This window comes from Crocodylus siamensis, chromosome 3, assembly GCF_052110815.1.
Source record: "Crocodylus siamensis isolate JL-2025a chromosome 3, ASM5211081v1, whole genome shotgun sequence".
NCBI lineage: Eukaryota > Metazoa > Chordata > Crocodylia > Crocodylidae > Crocodylus > Crocodylus siamensis.
Window position 1 is genome coordinate 86,603,732 of NC_143397.1, and position 25,799 is coordinate 86,629,530.

The window sequence follows — 25,799 nt, forward strand, 5'->3', positions numbered from 1 at the left end:
CACTTAAGATTTCACTCCTGTTCAACAACCTGATGATGTATAATGCCTCTCCCCAAAACTCCCTACCTTGGGCTCTTTACTTCTGGGAAGATGTTTGGACTGAAAATTAACTGAAATGAAGGGTGCCATGGCATCCAGCCTGCAGACCTCCCCACAGGTCAGGAAAGTGAGCAGCAGGGGAGCAGTACCAATTAATACTGCCACACCCCTCACCTCCTCCTGTGAAAGTCCCAAGCCCCATGCTGCCAGATTAGGATCAGGTCACATGCCCCACCCTGCACAGCCAGGGGAAGGCTAGGCCATGCTCCTCTCCTCCTCCACCCCTTGTAGAGCTGGGTTGGGCCCAGCTATGCCTTCCCCATATGTAGCTAGACTGGAGCTTGGCTGCTCCCCTCACCTCTCTGCAGCAGGATTGGGCTCCATCATGCCCACCATGCGTGCTGGATGGGGCCCATCCATTGGATTCAGCCCACAGACAGACTGAGCACTGCCCATCTGGCCTGAGGGTCAAAAAGGTTGAACACTACTGAATTTAATAAATCAACAGCCAGCCCCAGGGAAACTTTCTGCACATAATGCTAGGCAGACATCAACGATTGCCTGAAATTCTGTTTCTGAGTGAGCACACACTACAGATTCATCAGTGTACTGGAGCTCAGTGATTGAGGCCATGGTAGTGTTCATTTTGGCTTGGCATCAGCTGATGTTAAATAGCTTACCATCCATTTGGTAGTTTAGTTCCACTCTGGCTGGAAGCCTGTTGGTGTTCAGATGTAGCATCATGGCAAGAAATATTAATAAGAGTGTTGAAGCAATGCGGCAGACTTGCTTAACTTCCATTTTAACCTCAAAGGGATCTGTAATAGATCCATTGCTGAGAGCCACCTCACTCATGCCATCATAGAGCAGGCAGAGAATGCTGACAAATTTCAGTGGGCATCTATTCTTCAGAAGGCTCCTCCTACAACACTTTCTGGCTGACTGAGTCAAAAGCTTTCATGAGGTCAAAGAAGGCCAAGTAGAGAGGCTTGTGTTGTTCATGCAGTTGGAGACCTGTGAAGATCATGTCAGTTGTGCCTCTTGATGTCCTAAACCCACACAGATTCTGGCAGGAGTTCTTCAGAAGGTGGAAGGAGACAGATCAGGAGGGTTATCACAATAATCTTTCCTGTGGTAGACAGCAAAATGATCCCTCCATAATTTTTAGTTGGATTTCTCGCCTTTCTTGAAGATTGTCACAGTCATGGCCTTCCTGAGGTTATCTGGGATTTCCTCATCATTCCAAATCCTTAAGATGAGGGCATGGAACAGTAATATGAGCTCCTCTCCTCCATATTTAAAGGTTTTTGTGGGGTTCTACCCCAAAATCCTTGTCATTCTTTATCTGCTTGATAGCTTTCTTCACCTCATCAAGGGTTGGAAGATCATCTCTGACTGGGTGTTCCAGGATGAAGTTGAGAGCACTCTCGTCAACAACAGAATCACAACTGAGAAGGTCTTCAAAATGCTCCTCCCAATGGACATCAATGGCTACCCTTTACTTAATAAGGTCTTCTCCATCCATATGCCTTAAGCGGTCTGGTCCCTGATTGCTTGGACCATAGATGGCTTTGGTGGCACTAAAGAAACTGTGCATATTGTTGATGTCAGCAAGTTGTTGAATCTCCTTGGCCTTGTCTTCCCACCATTTGTTCTTCATATTGCAGGTTCTCCTTTGGACCTCTGGCTTGGCTTGTTGGAAATTCAATTTCTTTTGCTCAAGTCATTCTCATCAAGCCGGTCTTGTTGTTTCCTGATAGAGAATCCAAGTGTCTGTTCACAGGTGCTGATGAGAGTGGCTGTGGGGGCACGTCAAATGCTGCTGACATTCTCCCATTATTGCGGAATGGAAGTCATCAGTTTTTGTTGAGGCACTAGTGGAAGAGGTCTCACTTGCTTGGGTCCTTCAGTTTTGATCTTCTGTCAGCGTTGCTTCTTCTGCAGCCATCGTTTGGGAGTCAGTCTGAGTGATATAACTGAGCAGGTGAGTCATTAATTAGTTCAGCAATCATCATATCCAAGCATAGTTTAGGTGATGCAGACACCTGTGTAATCCTGGGCATGAATGATGACATAGACAACCAGGCACCAATGCTTAGATCATGGGTGTTTCCATGATGTCTTGTGTTTGTTTTTTCTGGTGGAATAGTGTTGGTGATGGTGAATCCCTGTTCCATACATTTGGTCAAGAGGAGGATGTCATCGGAGTTGATCTTTCCTACTCCTTCCTTGCTGATGGTTCCATTCCAGAGGTTAGAGTCCTTTCCATCTCTGGCACTGAAATCACTAAGAAGAATGAATAAGTCTGTATCACCCTGGAATATCAGAAATGACTTGGTCAAGGTTGGCATAGAATTCCTCCTTGTTTTCATTGGCAACATTGACGCAGATGTACAGTGGTATATTGGCTCCCAGTATATGCACCCTCATATAGGTAAGCTTGCATATATATAGGTGTTATTCTTCATCTCTTCCTTTTTGCTGCATCCTATCATTACAGCAGAATTCAGCACCACATAACTCTGAGACGTACTATTAACAGCCATGCACTTGATAAATCATTCTTCCTAATCTTGTCTCCTTTAAACACTCTGCGCTGCTACACAGTCTGTAGCAGTGGTTTTCAAACTTTTTAGAGCCAAGGCACACCTTGTTACAATTGAGGCATCTCTTGGAAGATGCCAGCTCTTAGCTTTCACGTTTTTTTCCTTAAAGAAAAATACTAAAGCAATTCCTCACTTGCAAAGAACTCAGAAAGACCACAACAGGTCAGAATATTTTGACACTATGGATTCCTATTTCAAATTGCTGGGTTTATCTTGTGAATCATGTGTAGCTGTTTGCATATCCAGCAGTATTAATATTGTGAACACCCTTAAAAGGAACCTCATGGCACCCCAGAATGTTGCAACAGCCTGGTTGAGAATCACTGGTCTAAAGTTTGGCTGTGGACTTCTACTTAGTAGAGTAACAGAGTAGCTAGTGTGTAAGTAAACCCCTCTCCTTGACTGAATCAAATCAAACTGCTCATCTGCATGTAATAGTTATATTCAGCTAACCTTTCATGAAGATACTTCTGAAGAGGTCCTTTGTTTCATGGAAAGTGAAAAATTTGGTTAGCTCACTAGAAAAAATGGTTTATGTTAATGCCCTGGCTGGAATAATCTAGTTGGGGATGGTCCTACTTTGAACAGGGTGCTGGACTAGATGACTCCTGAATTCCCTTCCAACCCTAATTTTCTATGATTTTATGTTGCTGCCTAAAGTTTTTAATTAATACACAGTATAGCTAAAATGAGGTAAGGGTAGGAATGACAAGGGCCTGTTTAAATGGGAAAGCTACTGTGGAATAAGTTACTTCCTGGCCAACGGAGCTGTGGCACCTGATTCACCAGGCTCTCCATGGGTCAAAAAATTTAGCAGGAAGGGGGGATGGCAGTGTTAATTGCTGCTGTCTTGCTGCCAAATTTCTGGACCTCTGGGGAGCCCAGTATGCTAGATTGGATGTTCAGGGCTGAGACAGTGCAGGGTATGCTCCAGATGCTGACTCCACGAGGGATCTAGTTTGTGGACCAGCTCCATGCCACTCATCGGGCCCACAGGGCTAAAAGGTGGAGCACTACTGAGGTAGGGTATGAATTTGAAGTGCAATGGCTAGACCGCCTGTGGCAACTTAGAGTGCTGTTTGTGATTTATTCATTTCCAAGCGTACTGAAAAAGACACTCATAATGACATGTTAAAGGCTCTCCCATGGGAAGCTAGTATGGAATAGGTATAGTGCAATAGCTATATTCAGGGTTATTTCCTCTTGTAGACAAGCCCAAAGTCAAACTTTCCATAATGGCACAGAAAAATATGTTATAGAATTCCTCTGCCTTTTTTTTAAACCTTAATTCCCAATAGTGCTGAAACAATTGTGTCTCTCTTTTCTAAGAAGAATTTTAATCACACCCACCATTGAATCACTCTAATTCAATGTCATTAGAAGGCCACTGGAATGTACAAAAATATCTTTGAAATCTTTAGAAGAAAATAGATTTTACATATGTGAACTTAACTTTGGGAAAATTAAAATCAAACATGATGGCCATAAATGTGAAGGTTCTTATATTCAAGGTAAAATCCAAACAGATATATAATGAAGATTTATGAATGGCCAAAAAAGAGCCAGTTAAATTTATTCATTAAGCTATTAAATAGACTAAAACCACTGCTACGCTTCCGGCTTTCTTGTGCTGACGCACATAAATACATCATCTTATTCAGAATCCCATTATATTATCTAACCAACAGCTGTTAATATATCCTTTCAAAGCTCTAGGATATCATGAATTATATGATGGCATGTGAGCAAAGAATTTAAGTTATTGATCAAGAGTTTATATATATATATATTCTGGCAAATTGCCCATCAAGAATGATGGGGCGAGGGTGGGGACAGAGTGAGGGGAAAGTTTGCTAACCCTAACGCTAACCCGCTCCTGGAGCACTCTGGTTATTTCAGTAACCAATCAGAGTGCTTCAAGACCATTACGGACAGGCAGACAGATGGACTAAGCCCTTTATTGTATGCATCTAGTGTGTGTATTTCTTTTTAAGGAAAGGCCCACATATCATCGTATTTAGTCATGGGAACACAGCTAGCAATGCAGATGACTTATCTCATTTCCTGAATTCTCATTTACAATTCTTAAATATAATGTTTCCAAACACACATGAGAAAGAGCAGCACAAGACTAAAATATAAAACTCTAATGAATATAATCATTGTGAAGAGACACTGTCCCATGTTAAAAAAGTGAACAGAAATTCAGAAATACATAACTTTGTAATCTGGTATATGTTCTGAAAAAATACCTCCCAATTGTACTTGCAGTGTCTTTTGCCAGTTACACTTCCTTTCCAAAGAAAGCGGCTAATTAACCAACCCTGTTCTGCAACCTCTTAATAGGATGATTCATCGAAGACTGGGGTTGCAGAAGAAAGCACTAAATTAAACAACATAGGTAGTCAATGGATCTTACAATTACATACGAGTTGTTGAAGCTTGGTAAGCAACACTAGTTTCCCTAAAATGTCAGCTCATTCCAGCATCTAAATAGTGCCTAAATAATGATTGCAAAGACTTACTGAGGGTAGGAAGAGCAATTGACTGATATTGGACTTTGGCTGGGGCATTAGCAAAATGCCATAGGATAATTCAGTAATTCTCAACCACAGTCCCAGTCATGGGTGACTGGTGCTTCCTAATACTGCGGGGGGGCACCAATGGCCAATCACCAACCAGGGCAAAGGGGGTGTCCTTCAGTGGCTGATCACCACTGCCAGCAGAAGTGCCCAGCAGCAAAACTGAAAATGGTAGCAGCAAACCCATAAGTGCCACCAGTGCTTCTCTCAGAGGGGGCACAGCCAATCTCAGGGAGTGCATGCACATGCACCCCCTACATGTCACCAGTGGTCCCACTAGGTCCTTTGAAGGGTGTGGGATCGTGTGAGGAGATAAGCAAGGTGTGCAGAGATAAGCAGGTAAGTGCAGACACAGGTTTGTCCCTGTGTGGTCAATCCATCATGCCCCCTGTCTGGCCCCTCTGTATGGAGGTAAGCACTGTTAGCTTTTGAAAATGGGTGCCACTCCATTCACAAAGTTAGGAAGAAGTGTATCATGTCCAATAGGAGGTGCTTTGAGTCCAAAAAGGTTGAGAACCACAGGGATAATTAAAGACCACAGGGGAACAAGTCTTCAGGTTTAGGTCTGGTACAGCTGAAGGGATATTCAGGAGCTAAGTGCTCTATTGCCACCAAACAGGAACATTTTTGTTCACAATGAAAACTTCTCCTTAAATATTTAAAACAGATACAGTCAGACACAGTGATGAACTAAATGTGGCTACTAGGGCTGTGCAAAACAGCACTGTTCCGCTTTGACTTCTGTTGCAATGTTTCGATGGAAGGGCATTTCATTTCGTGTTTAGTTTCATTTCAAAAGCACTGTTCTGCTTCATTTTGTTAAAACAGTTTTGCTGTTTTGACATTTCACCCACAGGCTATCATGGGGAAGCATGAAACTGGAGGAGGGTCAGCCTCCTGTGATCACAGGCAGATTGGGGTCCCGCACCCCTGGAGGAGTCTGGCAGAGCCCCACAGCTCTCCTGGGGGTGCGGGTGGGAGGCTGTTGCTGCTGCCTGGGACTGACACAGAGATGAGCCAGGTGAAGGGAGGTCCCTGGCTCTGTGCCCTGCTTTCCCCCACCAGGCTACGAGCTGCTGGGAGCTGAACCCAGTGGAGGGAGGCAGAGCTCAGTCCCAGTGCTGTGCCCCGCTTGCCTCCACCAAGCTCAGCTCCCAGCAGCTCCCAGCCCCATGGAACTCAGCCTGGCAGTAGGAGACAGAGTGCAGCACCGGCTCTGCCCACCTCTCGCCACTGGGCTGAGCTCCAAGGGGCTGGTGGAGCCAGAGTACACCCGGTGGCAGGAGGCAGACAGAGCCAGTGCTGTGCTCTGATCGGTTCCAACAGTGCCACAGAGTGCAGCCCAGTGGCAGGAGGTGGGGAGAGCCAGGGCTTTGCTCCCCCTCAGGCTGAGCCACATGGAGCTGCGGAGCCACTCGGAGCACAACCCTGGCTCTCCCTTGCCTCCCACCACCTGGCTGCTGCTTCGAAACTTGAAATGTTTCAAAACATTTCAACTGGCCTCATTTCATTTCAAGCCTGTTTCAAAGCCCTTCAATTCATTTCATCTTGATTTTGCTGTTTTGAGCTTGAAACGAGTCCAAAGAGTGTTGAAATGAAACAGTCAGCAAAGCTTCGCGCAGCCCTAGTGGCTATTCCACAGAACTAACAGAATCTAACAGGTCACAGTGAAATCAGAGCCTGGGCAGTATGACTGAGGTAGGATGAAGTGAACTTGAGTTCACAAAAGCTTGTCCTCTTTATAGGTATCTTATTTTGTTAGTTTATAAAGGTGTATATCTACCCTGACTTCTGAGGTATGATTTTTCATATTCCTATCTGTGCTGACAAAACTTTGTAGTTTAGAAATGGCCAGAGAAGCAATTAAAATAGATATTGTTTAAAAACTTTGTTGATCCATTTAGATGCTCCATGTGTGCCTGCAAAAGAAAATAGCCAGTTGCCTCTCCTTTAAATAAGTAAGTGTCTCAATAGTCTAGATGACCTTCAGAGCATTCAGTCAGAATCAAACAATCTCTCTTCTGGGCTCCTAGGGACTGTCCCTCTCAGGATATAGGCACCGGTGAACATCTTGAACAGAATAACTGTTTTATTTCTGATTTTCTTGCCCTGTGTCAAGAACCAAAAGCAGAAGGCTAAGTCAGAATTCGGAAACTTTTGCCCATTTTTCCTGGGGACCATGTGAATGATCAGCTTGGATTTTTACAACGGGGATGGTATGTGAGATAGAGAAGGACTTCTTCCCTTTGAATTCTCTGTAACAGTGCCGGTCCCCCGTCACAGTCTGTTATGGGCTAGCTTTAACCAAGTGTGCCTGCAGGCACTGCTCTTACATCATTGCACACATATGTTCACTCCATATGCTCCTGCAGTTGGCTTCTATTTGCTTTCTGCAATTCTGCTTCTTTCTGTGGCTAAGTCTTTAAGAACTGTAACCTTGTTTTTTTCAATTACTCATTCAGTAAGTGATCCTGTTCTGCTGTATAAGAACATTCATCTGAAAGCCAAAGTAAGAGCTCTGAGGTGATTCACAACCAAAGTAAGGTCAGTGCTTGAACAGAGCTACAACTACCCAGAAGGACACTAGTACTGATTTAGCATTTGCCTACACTGCAGTTCCAGGGACACCTTTGCCTTTACTCTGTGGCTGCTTTTAATTCCTTTCTGTTCCCTTTTTGGCCACATCCTCCACAACACAGCTGCGCTAGATTCTTCCCTTCCTTTTCCTTGAAATAGCTATAAAAAGAGGGCACATAGCTTCACAAATTCTGTCCCATCATAACTGTCAACAAGGAATTGCCCAATAACCTATTCTGAGGCCAAACTCACATATTGTGATTCTTAGATGGAAGATGCTAAATAAGAGCAAAGAGACTTCGTAACTTTTCCAAGATAAAATGTCTCCCCCCACCCCCAATCAGTGCTAAAACTCCCTTTAAGGGTCCTTCTTAAATCCATGCTGGCATGTAAACTGAAGTGCTAAGAGTAACCAGGGTACAGGGGTATAGGTTGTAGCTGTGTTGGTCTAAGTACATAGGCAGACAAGGTTCTTCAGGTAAATCTGATATCTTTTATTAGACCAATTCAAATAGTTGGAAAAGCTCTTTTTTGCAAGCTTTTGGGTATTAAAGGTGAGGAGTATTTATACCCCAAGTGCTTAGAGTAATATTTTTTCTGTAATTTGAGGTGACCTGGTTGATCCAATTCTCAGATTTGGGGGTTAGCTTTTTGTACCCATCAAAGTTCAAGAAGAGCTGCTATTAAATTATGGTAGTTACTACGATGTTCTAGGCAGCTCCCAAACTCCCAAGAAGGTTTGTTCCCTGCTTTAAAGAGCTCACAGTCTAAGAACAGACAGACAAGGAATGAGAAGTGACAGGAGGAGAAACAATGACTCTATATACAAAACAAGTTAATTGATGATACCTAGCAAGGCAGAAAGCAGATTTTAGGTGGAACTTAAATGTGGACAGGGAGCTCTGACTCTGCCTAGAGGGCCATATAGAAGGAGGCATTAAGAAGACTGGCTGAGAAGTTGACAAATGGATAACTATGAGGGACTGGAAGTGAGTAACTGGAAACTTTAAAAGATGCTTTCTGAGAAGTTCCTTCCGAGTTCCAGAGCTTTTGGCTGTTCTTATAGACTGATTATTGACTTATTAGGATGCTTTTTCACTGATGAACTACAAGTATCACAGCTTCAGCTGTTCCTTTAAAATGCTGCAAAGTTTTAAGACTCTTCAGAAGGAGACTGCATGCTGAGGTAATGCCATTGTGATTGTTTTGACAGACTCGGCAATTTTGTCAAGTAATGCTGGCCCTGCAAAGAACCTAAACTGCAGGAACCAACACACAGTTATGTACTGGTGAAAAGATGTGGGTTAGGGAAGTGATTTTTCTAACCAGAATAGTTATCCCATTGAAGCCCTTAGATTGGATAGTGTTTTACTAGTATTAATGCTCTCAACTTGCATAGCTTATTCCACTTCCCTTATACAAATACTGGGACAAAAAACCAGTCTACTGTATCTACAGTTAGGAAGGTATATAGGGTCCAATGGTGTATCTGTTTAACTATACCAGACTAGTTAAAAAGTACAACTTTTGTGAGTAAGCAAGGTTGGACTATTTGGTTCAACAATATTCATAAGTTATAATAGGAAGACATTTTGGCGTAGATTTAGAAAGCAAGACCCATCATATGCTAATCAACACAAATTTAACAAAGATACAAATTTACAGCTTCTGCTCAAATTTTACTTAAAGGCTTTAAAATTTAAACATTCCTTAAGGTATTTTCCCTCCCTCAAATACATCTGTTTTGTTCTATATTTTACTCTGTTCCAGATGAACAAAGTTTTAAATCTGGAGGTTCTTTCTGCAAATTATTTAAGCAGTTTTTAGTAGACAAAATTAGGAAAACTCAGGGTACTTTATTGCAGATCAACAGAAATCCAAACATCATGCTGTAACAGCACACTCTTTTAAAGGATCTGTGCCATTCTTAAAAGCTACCACGTAAAAGCTTTGCTAGAAATATGCAGACCATACACTGAAAAAGGGTATCAGAAATATCAAAATAGTTATCATGAGCAAAAAATATCAGAGTGCTTGAAAACTGAAGCACTGCACATGTTACAGATATATAATAAGGTTCAGTTTTCCTACCAGAAATACCTGTACAACTCACATTCAAGAAAGCATGCAGTAGAGAACTGAAGGAAGATTTTAGCCCCCAAATGTCTTAAATCCCCATGCACAACCCAATAAAAGAATTTTAAGAGAGTATCTCAAAATAACTAATGTATATGTAGAAGAGTTAGTGAGAAATGTTCCTCCAGGAACTTACTTATTAAGGCTTAAAATACTCCAGAAATCGCTTTGCATTCTAATCCCAGTTAATATTATGTAAATCAGGACTGACTCCTCCAATTTCAGTGGATTTGCACTGGTGTAAAATGCTGCAACTAAGATTAGAAAGAGACCCAGAAACTCTGTGGCAGTACATAATATCCCTCAAAAGAACTTTAATCACTAAGGGCCCCAAGCCAACTCCCATTGAAATCAGTGGGAGTCTTTCCATTGGCTTCAATGAGAGTTGGATCAGGTCATGAGAGTTGCTCTGTGTGTGACAAAATCTTTGGATGCCTGGGAGTTTTCTTTTAACAATTGAATTTAAAATTACCCTTTCTTTTTTGAAAGTGGGAGGTAGAGAGTGAGGGGGGTAGCTAGTGTGCGTTGGGAGTTTGTTGGGTTTATTTGAATGAATAATATCAAGAAAGACTTACATATAATAGAAAAAACTTGGATTAAAAACAAGGGAATTTAAAAAGCCAAAAAACAATCCTAAATGCCCTCTAGGAAAGAAACTGATAATTATTACACCAGTTAAAAGTTAGCCAGAAGCAAGGCAAGGACTGTGAACTGCCAAATTATATAGCTGTCACCTTATAACCAACAATTAACACAAGCACCCCTCTGACCATTTGTTGTTTAATGTTCTAGTCCCATACAACACAAACAAAGATTACAGGTCACATCAAAACCAGATATTAAGCTTATTTATTTCAGTGAATTTTGTGATTCTAAAGAGTAATACCTCTCTTTTTTCTCCTTTTTAAAGCCTCTGTTTCATGAATGTAACCCCTGCATGTTATTTGGTATAACTATTGCTAAGAAAGAAGTATTTCATTGTATGATGCTTTAATAAAGGATCTTGGAGTCATCACTGATGCCAAGATGAACATGGACTGGCAGTGTGGGGATGCAGTTAGGAAGGCCAACCGCACCTTGTCATGCATCCACAGATGTATCTCAAGCAGGTCCAAGGAGGTGATACTCCCTCTCTATGCGGCACTGGTCAGGCCGCAGCTGGAGTACTGTGTCCAGGTCTGGGCGCTGCACTTCAAGAGGGATGTGGACAACATGGAGAAGGTCCATGGGAGGGCCACTCACATGATCAGGGGGCAGCAGGGCAGACCCTATGAGGACAGGCTAGGGTTCAGCCTCCACAAGAGAAGGCTGAGGGGGGATCTAGTGGCCTGCTACAAACTAGTCAGAGGGGACCAGCAGGCACTGGGGAAGTCCCTGTTCCCCCGAGCACTACCAGGAGTGACAAGAAATAACGATCACAAGCTGGCAGAGGGTAAATTCAGATTAGACATCAGGAGGCGCTACTTCACTGTCAGGGCGGCTAGGATCTGGAACCTACTTCCAAGCGAAGTGGTGCTGGCTCCTACCCTGGGAGTCTTTAAGACAAGGCTAGACAATCACCTTGCTGGGTCATTTGACCTCAGTACTCTTTCCTACCTTGGCAGGGGGTTGAACTTGATGATCTGCTCAGGTCCCTTCTGACCCTACTAACTATGAAATCATTCTTCAACAGCAATCTTCATCTCAATCAGGGAAAATAGCTCTAACAAAAAACTGCATCAGCCCTATCTGGGCTCACTTATATCCCTCCACTGCCTTTCTGATCTAGCATCACAGAATCCAGAGATGGACAGGATCCTATTCACTGTCTTCCCAACTACCACTCTTTTTAAGGGCATTTATTACATATAGTCACTTTTTGGTATCAGTGGCACTTTTTGGTCTACATGAGATGCTGACTACGCAGTAGCCAAATAAGACTGCACATGACACCACCAACAATGCTAATATGTTACTGTGCAGTATTATTCTGCTACTGCATGGTAGCATCACTTAAAAGGCATGTGTTTGCGCTACAGCTACATGATTAACTCCAGTTACATGATTATACAAGTACTAAATATATGCACAGTAACCACTGAGCAGTAGTGTCTCATGTAGATGCACCCATTCTTGGAATTTAAGAGACTACAAGGCTACAGTAAATACCTTTCCCTTCTAACTCACAGACCCAGTATAATCAAGTTAATAATAAAAATAGGCAGCACCAAAAGCCACTTAGTTACAAATGCCAAATCTGCAAATTTTATCATCTTCAACATAATGCAGCAACTGCTAACTACTGAGAAACTGGGCTGCCAACTGTCCACAAATCTGTTGACAGTCAGTAAAAAACAACCCTAACAAGGCCTGGCCATAAAGTCCATAAAAACAGAGCTATCCATAAAAAACTAAGAAGCCCTGAGCTTGATGGATGCTCCTTGTACTGGTACTGGAGGCAAGTCTTGATGCATAGACAGCTCATAAAAGCACTACCTAGAGTCTGAATGGGATCAGAGCACCCCACACAGTTCATTCTCTCAGGGCTTTGTGGCCCAAGCATGTGCTCCTGCTGCGGTGTTCAGTCACCTGTCTGTAATGCTGCTGGGTCACATTTAGGGAGACAGTTCTCCTTCTTTGGGAGTCCATACCCAGAAAGAGGGACCAGGGCAAGTGAGAGTAGGATTGGGGGATGCAGCATGATAGCAGGTATCATTGGGGGTATCAGGATGTGGAGATGAGTAGGAGACCCCTATGATGGAGGCAGCACAATGTAAAACCATTGCTGTAGTTGAGCAGGATCACCAATCCAAGAAAATTTTGTTTACTGGCAATCTGGAAACTTTACTGACAGCCAAACTTTTTTGATATTGGTGGTGTTAAACCTTTAAAGCTGAATCCAGCCCTTGTTTACATTTACGTTATGTAAAACATATGTCAGTAAAAAGTTTTCAGATTGTCAATAAAAATCTGTCTTTGTTTGACAACCCTGTCAGCAACAGTTCAACAAGTTTAGAAGACTAATTACTGTTTGACGAGGAAAAGGAATGCTTCTCAGAACACTGAGGTGATACACAAAGAGCCACAGTGTGTTAAAGTTCTACCAGAACAGCAACCAAACAGAGATGGGGAAGATTTTAGTTTAACATATTTAAAGAAGAACCCAGACCTGAATATTATTGTACTGTTGAACTCTAACGCATACGTAACTGTACCAGGGGTGCTAGACCTACCAAGAGAGGAGAACTGTCCCATGAGATGGATAGAAGAGAGCAGAACAATACAGAACAATACAGAAAACAACAGAGAGACTGAGAAAAGGTAAGAGAATGTTAGAAAAGGGTAAGAGGAAAGGATAAAAAAAAAGTGAAATAAAGGCTATATTATTACAAGATGCCTCCAATATCCCTTGTTGTAGCTTGGAAGTCCTTTCATTTCCAGCAACTAAGATTGCAAGAGTAATGTTCCATTCTTTCATCATAAAGGAGTGAACAGAGCTTTTTAAAGACATAAAGAAAAAGTGGAGGAAGAGAAGAGAAGAGAAGAGAAGAGAAAGAGATATTTTCTGTAAATAAGGAACCAGTACCTTTGTTATGTCTTGTCATCATAGCCTGGACAATTCAAAAACATTGAAATGAGGACAATCCACAGTGTATCATTAAAACAGCACTCTAATTAAAGTAGCTCATAGTTCCTGATTGGCTAGGGACAGACATTCAAAAAGCCTGAGCCTGAATTGATTCAATCTTTCCAGGTGAGTGTAATCAGTTTGTAACCACACAGGCTAGGGACAGGCATTACACATAAACTGGTTTAAGTAACAGAACAGATGCTCAGTTCACATAAACCAGTTGGAAAATGGCTGAAACTGGTTTGAGATAAACCTAGTTGAATGTAGTATCATACTTAACTGATTTGGCTCAAACTGGTTTATGCAATGTCTGCCCCAGACCCCTTGCTGGTTTAAGATAAATCAGACTCCTCCAGCATCCTAGTATACTCTCTGGGTTGGGTGGGGCTCTCTGATCCACAGTAGGGCTGGTCCCTCGTATCTGCTCCCTGTCTGCAACTCCAGAAACTGTGGGCTGCTTCCCCCCTCTCTTCACCACTCCCTGATAAGCAGGAATTCCTCCCTTCCTTCTGCCTTGCTGAGGAAGTGTCTGAGTGTTAGCTAGCAGACCACCTGCTGGCTATGGTGCCTGCTGAATCACCAGGTAGAATCAATAAGCAGAATCAACAGATAGCTGGTAATGTCCCTCTGTTGTTTTCTTATTGTGGTGATAAACACTGAGTTAAGGGTGATAAACACTGTTATCAATTCCCTGCTGGGCTACTCAGAGCATCCTGATAGGGCCTGGCCATGGTCCTGCCTCCCTCAGCTCAGTGCTGTGAAAGGAAGGGAGGGTTGCTCTAGCACTCCCTCAGCTTCTAGCCTGAGCCACTGCAGGTATGTGCCTGCATTTCCAGAATGTCGGTCTGATTATAAAACTGATTAGACTAACCTGCAAAGATTGAATCAATTCAGGCTCAGGATTTTTGAATGTCTGTCCCTCTGCATTGAAGAAATACAGGCACATGCCTGCAGTGGCTCAGGCTAGAAGCTGGAGGGCAATAGGAGTCCTCTCTTCCCTTCATCAGTGCTGAGATAAGGGGAGGGCATGGCCAGGCCATGCCAGGATGCTCGGATTAGGGAGAAGTCCCCCATCCCCACGACCAGCAAGAGAGCCAGCAGAGAGTTAAGTTTCATAGATTTCATAGACATTAGAGCTGGAAGGGACCTAACAAGATCATCAGGTTCAGCCCCTTGCCCAAAGGGCAGGAATTCAGCTGGGGTCAGATGACCCCAGCAAGATAAACATCCAAACACAATTTGAGCATGTCCAGAGTAGATGCTTGCACCACTTGCAGGGGGTATCTATTCCAGACTCTGGAAACTCTGATGGTAAAGAAGTTTTTCCTTACATCCAGTATACAGCAAAAGCTCTGTTATCTGGCATCCCCTCAGAATGGGGGATGCTAGTTAATCAAATATGCTGGTTAATCAAATTAACTCCGTCAGTGTGCCGGTGCACTACGCATCCAGGTCAGTGTTCTGGGGAATAGGGAGGGGGGCCCCATGCAGGCTTTGCCCCGGGGCCATGGTCCACAAGGAAGAATCACATTAGGCTCACAACGGCGAAACCAGAAGCTGGACTTCTGATTTCACTTTTGCTGTGTCTCTCAGAAGAGTGACAGATGTACTGGAGCTTTCCAGTTGGTGACATGCTTGATAACATGGCTTTTGCTGTATATCCCTGAGTTACAGAGCAGGGAGTTAGTATTTATCAGCCCATCAAACAAAAAAAAATCCTCTCTCATGAGTTCAAGCTCTTCTTAAACAACTTTTTCCAAGGAAGGAATGGAGATATATTATCAGCTCCCTGTTGATTAGCTCCAAAGAGCCCTAAGCCGATACAGTCCTGTCTGCATTTGTCCCGTCTCCCATAGCACGGACTGTAGCCAGCATGCAGTACGCTAGCTAATGCTGAGAGGTGTCTGTATAAGGCAGAGGGGAGGGGGAAATCCCTGCTTAAGCAGGGAGTGGTGGTAAGTGGGGCAGGAGGAAACCAGGCAGATGCAGCTGTACCTGCAATCTCTACTGGAGCTCCAGCCAGGGAACAGAGGGGTGGGGCCAGCTGGGCTGGGCTGGAGCAGAGAGCAGAGCCCCACCCAGGGGCAGGTTGCTGGAGGACTCTGGTTTAACTTAAACCAGCAAGGGGTCTGGGACAGACATTGAATAAACTGGTTTGAGCCAAATCAGTTAAGTCTGATACTACATTCAACAATGTTTATCTTAAACCAGTTTCAACCATTTTCAAACTAGTTTATGTACACTGAATGTCTGTTCTGTTACAGGTTTAAACCATTTTCTGATCACTTGAACCAGTTTATGTGTAATGTCTGTCCCTAGTGATTGAGACTAAGAAGTGGGTGCATCTATACAAGATGCCATAATGCACAGTAGCCTATTCTACTGCTTATTAGCGCATCATGGCAAAAACCATGCTAACACAGTAATGCACAGTAGAATTAATCTACTGTACATTAAGCATCACAAAAAAATTTGTCTTTGCTACTGCACCTTAGTATGGGCTAATGCGTGTCTATGTAGTACTTCACATTAGAGGTACTGAACTTAAGGTGCAGTGGCAAAAGTGCTTTAATGAACATGTGGACATGCCCAGTGAAAGCTACCCACCTCCACTGCCCCTCAAAACACTGTCTTCCAGAAAGTTCCTCTCCGCACACTGTTTTCTGCTGGATGCATCTGTTTATACTGTTAAAGGGGCTTTAAATCATAAAGATGGTCCATAGTTTAAAGAGACATTTAATATATTCAAGAGAATTGGAGAGACCAATAATTAAATTCACATAACATTTTAGTTTAAAAACATGTGGGTCCCTACAGTTGAGTTCAGAAACTAACGATTAATTGAACTGAATGAATACAGTGATTATTTTCCTAAAGGAGAGCAATGAACAGGTGTCTGTCCTTTTCTCATTTGACCCCAGAGAAACAGCTCTCTCAGAATAATCTGTGAATATAATAATGAATCAGTTTTGCTCAGTTTTCTACTTATTTAATTTCCCTGGATGTTTATTTTCCCCCTCAGAATTATGTCACAAGTAGAACAAAACACTTTTTGAACACTTACATATCCATAGTACAACTATTCAATAGGAAGTTTATACTATAAATATAATGTACAAGTAGCTAAGAAAAATGACAAGCTATTTCTCCCTAACAGCTGTTTGAAGCAGTCTATAAAATGTTCAGCTTCTAATAGTATTCATCTTATGCCATTGGAAAAATGATACTGTGATGGGCTAGCTGGCAGTGACCTAGCCCAGGGGTTTTGGAAGGGCAAAAGATGATTGGAGGACTTGGGATTCCCTTTCCGCACCAATCTGGTAATGATATGGCCCAGGGGTTTTGAAGGGGTAAAAGATGATTGGAGGACTTGGGATTCCCTTTCCACACCAATCAGGCCTCAGAGACTCATTCCCCCCCCCCCCCCGCCCATGTCCCGATTGGCCCCTTGGGTCACCTGGAGGAGGATAAAAGGGGCAGCGTGGGCTGACTCAGGGGAGAGACCAGTAAGGGACCACAAGGAAGGGGCTTCATAGAGCTGAACCAGCGGGGCAGGAGCAGTGCCCTGGAACAGCCTGAAAGAACAGGGCCTGCAGGCAGCAGTGGGACCCTCAGCAGTGCGGCATACAGCTGGCAGGAGAGACTCCTCACTGGGCTCCAGGATCCCCTATGAGAGACTGCATCTAGCAGGAGAGGCTCCCCCTGCTCCAGGAAGGATCTGAGCAGTTACCTGAGGGGTTCCCAGCTCTGCTTCCAGCTCCTCCAATCAGAAGCTAGACAGCTTGCTCCAGGAAAGTCAAGACCCCTAGCAGGGTGGTCTAATGTTACTGGTAGTGGCTGTGTGGCAGGGGTCCTACCTACCACCTAGGAGATCTGGGTTCAAGTCCCAGCTGAGGTGACTTGTGGTGAGGGGGATAACAAGAAGCAAATCCTCTTGCAGTGGAAAGGGACCATCATGTTTTCTCCCCATCCGGGTACCAAGGCCCTATATTTCCTTGTCACTTTACATTTTGTGCCTTTTTATATTTTACCAACCAGTGTTGCTTGTTCTGCTGTGTGTGTTTTATATTTTGTTAACCCTGTTTTTTGTCAGTGATTGTAAGTGTCTAACCTTTGTTGAATCCCGCCCCTTAAAGGCATTGGGGTGTCCACTATACCCTCTGATTTATGCCTGTTATGTTCCCAGTATTACAAGGTATATGGTTATGTCCCCATTGGTCATCTGGATCTCCTCTATAGGGGGAGGAGAGTCCCTACACCTCCCACAGCATTTATGCACCTGCTTTGATCCCTTCAATTGGAGAGGGGGTACCTCTTGGACTACCGCCCGGGTTACAATACTTTCTACATTATCCTCCTTCCCTCCTTTTTAATCTGTTTGGAATTATGCAATGACAGAATTTTTCTGCGCTGAGACGGGACCGTAAATGTCTAGTGTCTGGTTATTTGTTGGGAGAAGCAGATCAATATGGTTAAAAATAAAGGGTTATTCCAAACCTTTGCCCATTTCCTGAACATCAATCAAAAGCTTTAGGCTAGAAAAGTCTCAAGTTTAAAACATTCTTTCTACCATGCTCTCTCTTACCATTTATATAAAAATGTATGTCCTTTTGTTGGGGGTTAAAGTGTAAACTGGGGGTAGTACTACATGTTACCTTTCCCACATCTTAAAATGGAGTGTCTGCATGTTAAGGCAGGAAAAGATTAATTAAGTGGGCTCTGAGCATCTCAGAGATAATCCTCTTTGGATGAGGATTATCTTGAGCTTGTTTTAGGCAGCTCATGTTGCAGTAACATTAAACTGCTATATGGGGCCACTACAATCTGGGAGTGGTTCTCCAGAATACAGGATACACTGCTCCCAACCCCCTACCTGTGGATGATATATCATCCACATTAGTGCCCTGGAGTGACAGCCAGGGAGAACCAGCACCTAAGGGGATTTCCAAAGAAGGTAAAAATGCCCTCATTTTCCCTTTGTGCTCAGAGGCACATTTCCCTCCACTTCCCTCCCCTTTCCCTCCCATTCTCGGCTCACTTCCTGCCTCCTCCTTGGCTCCCAGCTCCCTGTTCACCTGCTGCTGCCAGCACTATCTCAGAGGTGAGGGAAGTTCCTGTCCTAATCAAAGGGTTATGCAGGGACTGGGCTCAGCTTGGAGAGTAGCAGCAGTGGGGGGGTGGGTTCCCCCTCTCTGCCTACCCCCCAGATGTTTCCCACTAAGCCAGGAGCAGGCAGGGAGGGGGAATTTGCCCACCTGCTGCTGCCATTTCTACTCTGGGCTGAGCCCAGTCCCTGCACAGCCCCTGGAGTGAAACAGGAGCTTCCATCACCCCTAGTACAGCACTGACAACTGCAGATAAGCAGGGAGCTGGGGAAGAAAGCTGGGGGAAAGCAAAGGTGAGCCCCAGGGGAGGGCAGGGAATGATCCCCAGGGTCCAGGGGAGATGGGGAATGGAGATGCAAGACACAAGGGCCAAGGGTGAAACAAGGGAAGCCACTGGAGAGCTAGTGAACAGCTCTTAGCCATGCCCCTGCTCACCAGCCCTCTAGCAGCAAGTCTGAGCAGTACAAGTCAGAGATGGTATTAACTCTTACCATGCAACTGCTCAGACAACGTTCTAACTGCAATGCCACTTAGTTTTAGCATGTCCTAATCCCAATGTGTAACAACTGCCCTGATTTAACAGAGGGTAGGAAATCCATCTTACTTTCCTCTGGGTCACTTAACTATGTTGGGGCCTTCCATTGGGCCTAGTACTATCATGCTTTCCAGTTTCTAGGCATTCTGGGTCTTCTTCACAATAGGTTTCTAAAGACCTGGATTATGTAAGAAGGACTGGCAAGTCTTATGAGAAAAGAGAGAAGGATTCAAAGTGCCATTAAAGTTTTACATCAATGAGATCAGGTAGACTAGGACAAATCGGTCCTGACAGAGAAGCCAAAAGATGGGCCAGGCAGATGTCCTCTCCAGAAGTGAGACAGCACTGGAGAGGAAAAAGGCCTTCTTGTGAAGAGAACAATCTTTGTGTATGCCTGGGGAGTAGATGGGGAATGCGTTGTCATGCCAAACCTACCCTGCTCCTCAGTCGGCAAGAAAAGTGGTACAGTAGACAGACTGAGCCAGGCCCCTTTAACCTCAAGTCGTGATTAGATGAAAGAAGTCAGGCTTAGCTGATGGAGGAAAGCTTTGAAGCCTTTGGAAAAGAATTTGAATTCAACAGATAACTGGCAATGAATAAAAGATCAAACTATAATGCTAGCAGGCAAACAGATTAGTCAGTGATCAGCTTGATTCTGTTATGACTGATACATAATTACTGAACAGAAAATGTTTTTCATTCCAAATTGCTTGAACTTGGTGTCACTTTGTTACACTTTGTTCAGTAAGGAAATAAAGACACTCTACAGTAAAACAGCATCCAGTTTCTAATCAGCAACACCAAATTTTTGGCTTTTGAGCTACCTGTAGATTTCTATGGATTTGCAACTTAGATGCAGTTCTCATGATGTAAGTAGCTCTATCAGGCAGTGAGATTTGCTTAGTGGACCCAGAGTGTAGAGGTCATTGATCAAAGATTGGAAAAGAAGATGCCAGTATGTTCCTCACAGGGAAGACTGGAAACCTGGAAAGGAGGCCATGATGAAACATGGATGATGATGTTGCTTTGTCAAGTCATGATGAGATTTAATGCTCATGTGGGGCAATGATACCTGCCATCTCACAGAAGTGAAATAGCATGTTGCTGACAACCCATCCCAGCAAAGTAAAAACTATTTCCACAGAATTGGTTGCCATCTGATCTGCCTTGGGGTTTTATACTGCCACCATAGTATGTGAGTACCTACTACATAAAATCAGTGGCGACAGTGAAGGCCCTGGTGGGTTTCATGCAGGCTCCGGCTTTTATTTCTTTTCAGGATAAAAATTCCACTTGGGATAGGGTAAGCACTTTTGATGCATTAGATATTATGTTTTGGTTGGGTGAAAGGGAAAACTGTTTTGTCTTTCTTATAGAGGAAAACCTTTTCAAAGAGGAAGGTTTTGCAGCCCTTTCTATATTGGGATAGACTCACTAAGAGTGATCTTCATTTCTAAATTAAAGAATAACTTAGTTCTATTTTCCATGATAAAGATCAGTGTTAAGCTTGGCTGAAAGTTAGAAGTGATGCCTCCTGTACAAAGAGGCACTAGTTAGACTTTTGCACTGATATAGTGTGTGACCTTCAGTCTTTCTACCTGTGGAGTGGGAATAAGAATATTCACTCTGTGTTTGAGTTGAGCAGTTTGAGAGTCTCTTGAGAGTCTCTTGTACCTAGCATAATTATGGATATTTGCACATTCTAATTTAGGTATGTATTATTTTAAAGAAATATTTAAATGCATCTCATCAGAATTATTCCCAACCACTAAATGTAGTAATTTGGGACTAAAAATATATGCATGATTTTTTAACAAATTACACTGATATATAACTAAAGCAACATTAAATGTTTAAGGTTCTTGCACAGCACATCTCTATTGTCAACTTAAAGTACTCATCTAATACCTCCAGACATCTGTAGGCTGCATTTATCTGGAACACAACTACAGCTTATCCTCACAGCCAGCTATTATGGCCCTTTGAAATGCTGCTACAAGGCATCACAATGATAGCAACCACAGACAAAATAAGACATTTCATTAGGGACTGTTTAACAACCTCCTGAATGCTGCCTATTCAGTTTTTTTCACCTAGCTGCACAAAAGGCAGCTGAATCATTCACAGAAGCTCAGGTTGCAAATTGCGAAGGCGCGACTGCCATCAAGTTCTGCCACACAGACCACCTAGTTACAATAACCAATAATGTATACAGCAGTATACATGAGGGAAGGTTATCCTGAAAAATTAAGCTATTGCAGAATCACTGTAATTGAGATAAGGAGAAATAAGTGAATAAAATCAGTTCATAATTTAACCTTTCTTTCTGCGCACAGGATGTACCCAAGATTGTATTTGCTTCTAATTTATACAACTAATATTTATTATCAGTTAATTATTTTTACTCTATGGATTCATTGTGACCATTCTAATGTATTGCTCAAATAATGGTCAGATCAACTGGTTCCTTTGCCTATGGAATGGTATAAATGCTAAAATTTACTTCTCACAGGCATATGTACAACTGCACTGGACTTCTTTAGTACTTGCAGAAAGTGAACTCAACAAATGAACAAATAAAATGAAGGCACATTCATTTAAATATTAACATGGCTTTTTTGTGTGCGTTATTTGCCTGTTTTTGCATATGGAAAAAATAAACTGTAAAAAATTCTCAAAATTGGCATAGCATAGGATTGAGCTCCAAACCAATTCATAATTGAAATTGAAACAACACGACACAGCTCCAGCATACTTACATTCTATACACCCTAAATAGAGTATGTAAGTGTAGTAAAACTGCAGGGTTCGGGGTGGGCAGAGGTTAGAATATCCTGTACTTACATGTCATATTTACATCATTGGTTTCTAAGTCACTTGAATCATAAGAGAAATGCTGACAAGACACTTAACTACAGGGCCCATGAGTGGGCGCTGTTTAACTGGGAGAGAAGAAAGAGGATTGTGCACTCCCTCACCACTGAAGCAACTGGTATTGTATCTCTAATGTCCTTCAAGTGCCAGTTCTCCAGATGTACAAAATACATGATTGCAATAGAGATGTATTTTTGCCAGTATACTTATAACATCATGCAGCAAAAAACATCAGTTAATCTCTCAGTATCATAAATATCAACATTCCTTTTTAATAATCTCTCCAGGATGTTGAGTATAACTATCAACATGAGTTTAACTAACTAGAATATCTCGGTCTGATGCGACAGACCCGAAAACGCTGACTTTCAGAGGCAAGTCCTGTGTACACATAGGAAAAACAGCAAAGCGCTTTTTCAAAATGGTACAAATCAAAGCCTTTATGTTCAGTTATATAGGCAGAGTATATGAATACAAACAAAACTGTGAATGTTCTCATAGAACTCTCCTGAAAAATAAAAAATATATACCCTTAATATCTACTTTGAAAATCCAGATTCTTCCAGCTAAATCAAAGTAATATCTCTGAAGGGCTTTATCTTGTATCTATATTAAATGTCTGTTTTTTAATGGTTTGTACCATATTCTCTTCTTCAGTATGCTTCATTAAAAAGAAAATTTTAAAAAGTCTTACTAAACACTTCCAAACCTTATGTTTTGAGGGGGAAGCAACAAAATATAAAAGTATAAAGTTGTATGAGTTTACTTGTTGATGGAAGAAAGACACCACATCACCTAATAAAAAAGATCATTTGTACATTAGGACAATATACGTTATTTGGAATCTTTAACTTTTAAAATACTTGTTACCCACTGGTAATAGTGGTAATAGTGCCTCCTTTTCATCTTAAATTAGAATGCTTTCATCCAGAATACTGTATCTACTGCCTGTGTACCTTGTAACATCCAGTGAAGGTTTTAAATACTACTGCAGGCATATATTCTATAGCATTCAATTCTTACAATATTATTGTTAGTAGGAAAAGGAAGACACAGAGAATGTACTTACACAAGTAGGAATATTCCTTCAGGAGCTTGAAAACAAGAGGATACGGGCATAAGAGGGATAATAAGAGTCACTGACCCAGTAATCTCTGGTTTAAAGGGCTTGCAGAGAGACAAATCCAATGAGTGGGCGAGAGAAAGAGAGAGAGCGAGCGAGCAGAAATTCCAGTCTTTCTGGTCAGCTTGGTTTTAGCTTTCTTTGCACTAAAAATCCACATTAAAAACTCTTTGCTGTAGTTATCTACAAGGCTGTTGCTGACTTGAAAACTTCCAGAGTACAAAAGCTTCAGGGCTCCCTATGATAAGGACATTCTAAAGATGCCTTCAAATATTTACATTGAGCAATGTTTCTCTGGCAATGAGCCCCAGATCTTCTCTTCCCCTTCTGCTAGTTGAGTCTGCTGGGAATAAAAACTGAGCTCCTGTTAATCAGGTCTGCTCATTTTTCTCCTTAGTTCTATTAGACAGTTTTTCCCCACTATCAGTGATGTGCTAAAGCTTTATAGCAAATGGCTCTGATAGAAATCTCCCCACCCTAGCCCCTTTCCTGCTACTTTATTCAAATACAGATAAAATTCATTGCCCCCCTTAGAGGATAACCCATGGCTGGTGAAATTAAACTCAGACAAATTAGCACTGTAATGTGTTTAGACTATTAGAAAGTAATTCCTTCTACTGTTTAAAATACTGCAATGGATTAAGACTGGAATTCATATTTCAGACTGAATATTAAAAAACATATTCATTGTAATCTTTTATTGACATTTCAGTACAATAAAGGTAAACAGCAATATCAGCCCTTTTCCCCATCTGGACCTACAGGAAGCAGTAGAAGGATATACTCAGTGGGCCAAATCTTTCAGTGTCGTAAGGAGCTCAGTGCCTCATGAACTGGGAGCTATGTTCCCTCAGCCTTTCATACCTGGACCTCCAGGCAAACTGCCACCACTGGGTCAGCCACTCATAACTAAAGTTGTTATATGTGATGGCTCTTTGGTACTCCATGACAAGTAAGTTTGGTGATCTAACTCCCATTTTCAGAGAACATGGGCCATAGTGCAAAGCTGCCAACATCAGTTAGCATTAATTAGCAACCTTATGAGCAGTTTCAGTAGAAGCCAAATATGCAAGGGTATGGAGCTTGACTTTTTCATTCCAGCCTGTAGGGAGTAGCTGTAAGCCAGGTCTGGAATTCAATCAAAGGACAATATGGAAAGCTTACGTTGCCTCTGTTGTACCTGTATTAGTGACTCTGACTGACTGACTTCTCTATAGTTCACAGAACACACATACTTGGATCAACTTCAGCCATACTATCTATTAACTCCATAGACTACTGTAAGTTCGCCTCCGTTTATACCAGAGCTGAATTTGGCCCTTACCTAAGAAGCATAACTACACTTCTAATACACAAACACATGTAAATAATACTTCTAAACACCACATCCTAAATCTGTTGTAAAAGAAAAGCTTTAGCAGATGTTCTTATGGTATAACTCAAAGACAGTGGAAGTAAACAGAATGTTAAAAATTTAAATGGTCTCAGAATAGTACACTGAGTGGGTTGTAATGTGATACAATCTGGATAACATTTGTATGTTAAGAAAAAAATCTAGAAAAAAGTTCTTTACTTTAGACATAGCTCTGGTGTCATCATCAATATAATGCCCTGTTTTTAAGATCTATAAAAGCATTCAGATTTTATTACTTTCCAGTAAAGTTTGGGTTGAATATATTTATCTTATGAGTCACATAAATGGTTTTAGTTTAGTTTGCTTCAATTGCTGAGTGTATCTTCTTACTAATATTTTACTTCTAATTCACTATGATGTACAGTTTCTTTGCATTGCACAATGTTCATGTTTGTGGTCTGGTTAAAATCCACAGACACAGCGGGGCATATATACTAACACAAAAAATGAGTCTTCCAGCAAGTAAGCTTTTAAGGAACAACAATAACTTCTGTGGCCAAACGTACCTCTAGCACAAGTGTAGAAATTCCTTTCAAGCCAGATTCCATTTATGCCATAGATCAATTGGCCATTTCACATCTTATTACAGCCTGTGGAAGTTTAAAACTCTCTGGGACTGGCTTAGTCACCTTTTAGTGTCACATTATCCAATGGGTAGGCTGAATTCACCCAACTGCTTTATTTACTAATTCCAGAACGTCAAAGAGAAAAAACCAGCCATCCTGTTCATATATCCATATATGCCCTAACGCTTTTTCTTTGCCTAGGTTATAGAGGGAGTGGGCTGACTCAGTTCACTGCACGTGAAGGGAGATCTCCTTTGTGACTTAAACACAGTATATACTTTTCTCATTAATAATTAACTATACCCCTGTAGCTTAGGATACTGGTGTGAATGTAAACAGCCAGCTGTTTTACAAACTCTTTCTTTAAACAGGATACAAGAACCATCAGCCCTTTTCATCCCCAGGTTTTATTTGTAAAGGAAAAAAATGCACCTGAGGCACACTAATGAAGAAAGAAAGAATGAATCTGTATTTTGAGCTTAAATTTCCAGTCTTAAACAACAGCCTAAACCATTGCAACATCAAGCTATAAACAATATGTAAATCTGCACAGTCTATTAAAACCACAGGACCTCAGTGGGATTCTGCCTGGCTTTTTCCCCCTGCTAGCAGCTCAGCATGGCCCAGGACCC

General features: G+C 42.2%; 1 protein-coding gene across 3 annotated transcripts in view; it reads right to left on the reverse strand.

Annotated features, from left to right (window-relative positions):
• Positions 1 to 23,611, reverse strand: part of FREM1 (FRAS1 related extracellular matrix 1) — a 138,523-nt gene extending 114,912 nt beyond the window's left edge. For 2 of the 3 annotated variants that reach the window (XR_016441269.1, XM_090038729.1), the window contains exon 1: positions 23,134 to 23,611. The gene's annotated coding sequence lies outside the window, so the exon portion shown is untranslated. The remainder of the gene's footprint in view (positions 1 to 23,133) is intronic. The other variant, XM_090038728.1, reaches the window with a different exon arrangement.
• Between the last annotated feature and the right edge of the window lie 2,188 nt (positions 23,612 to 25,799).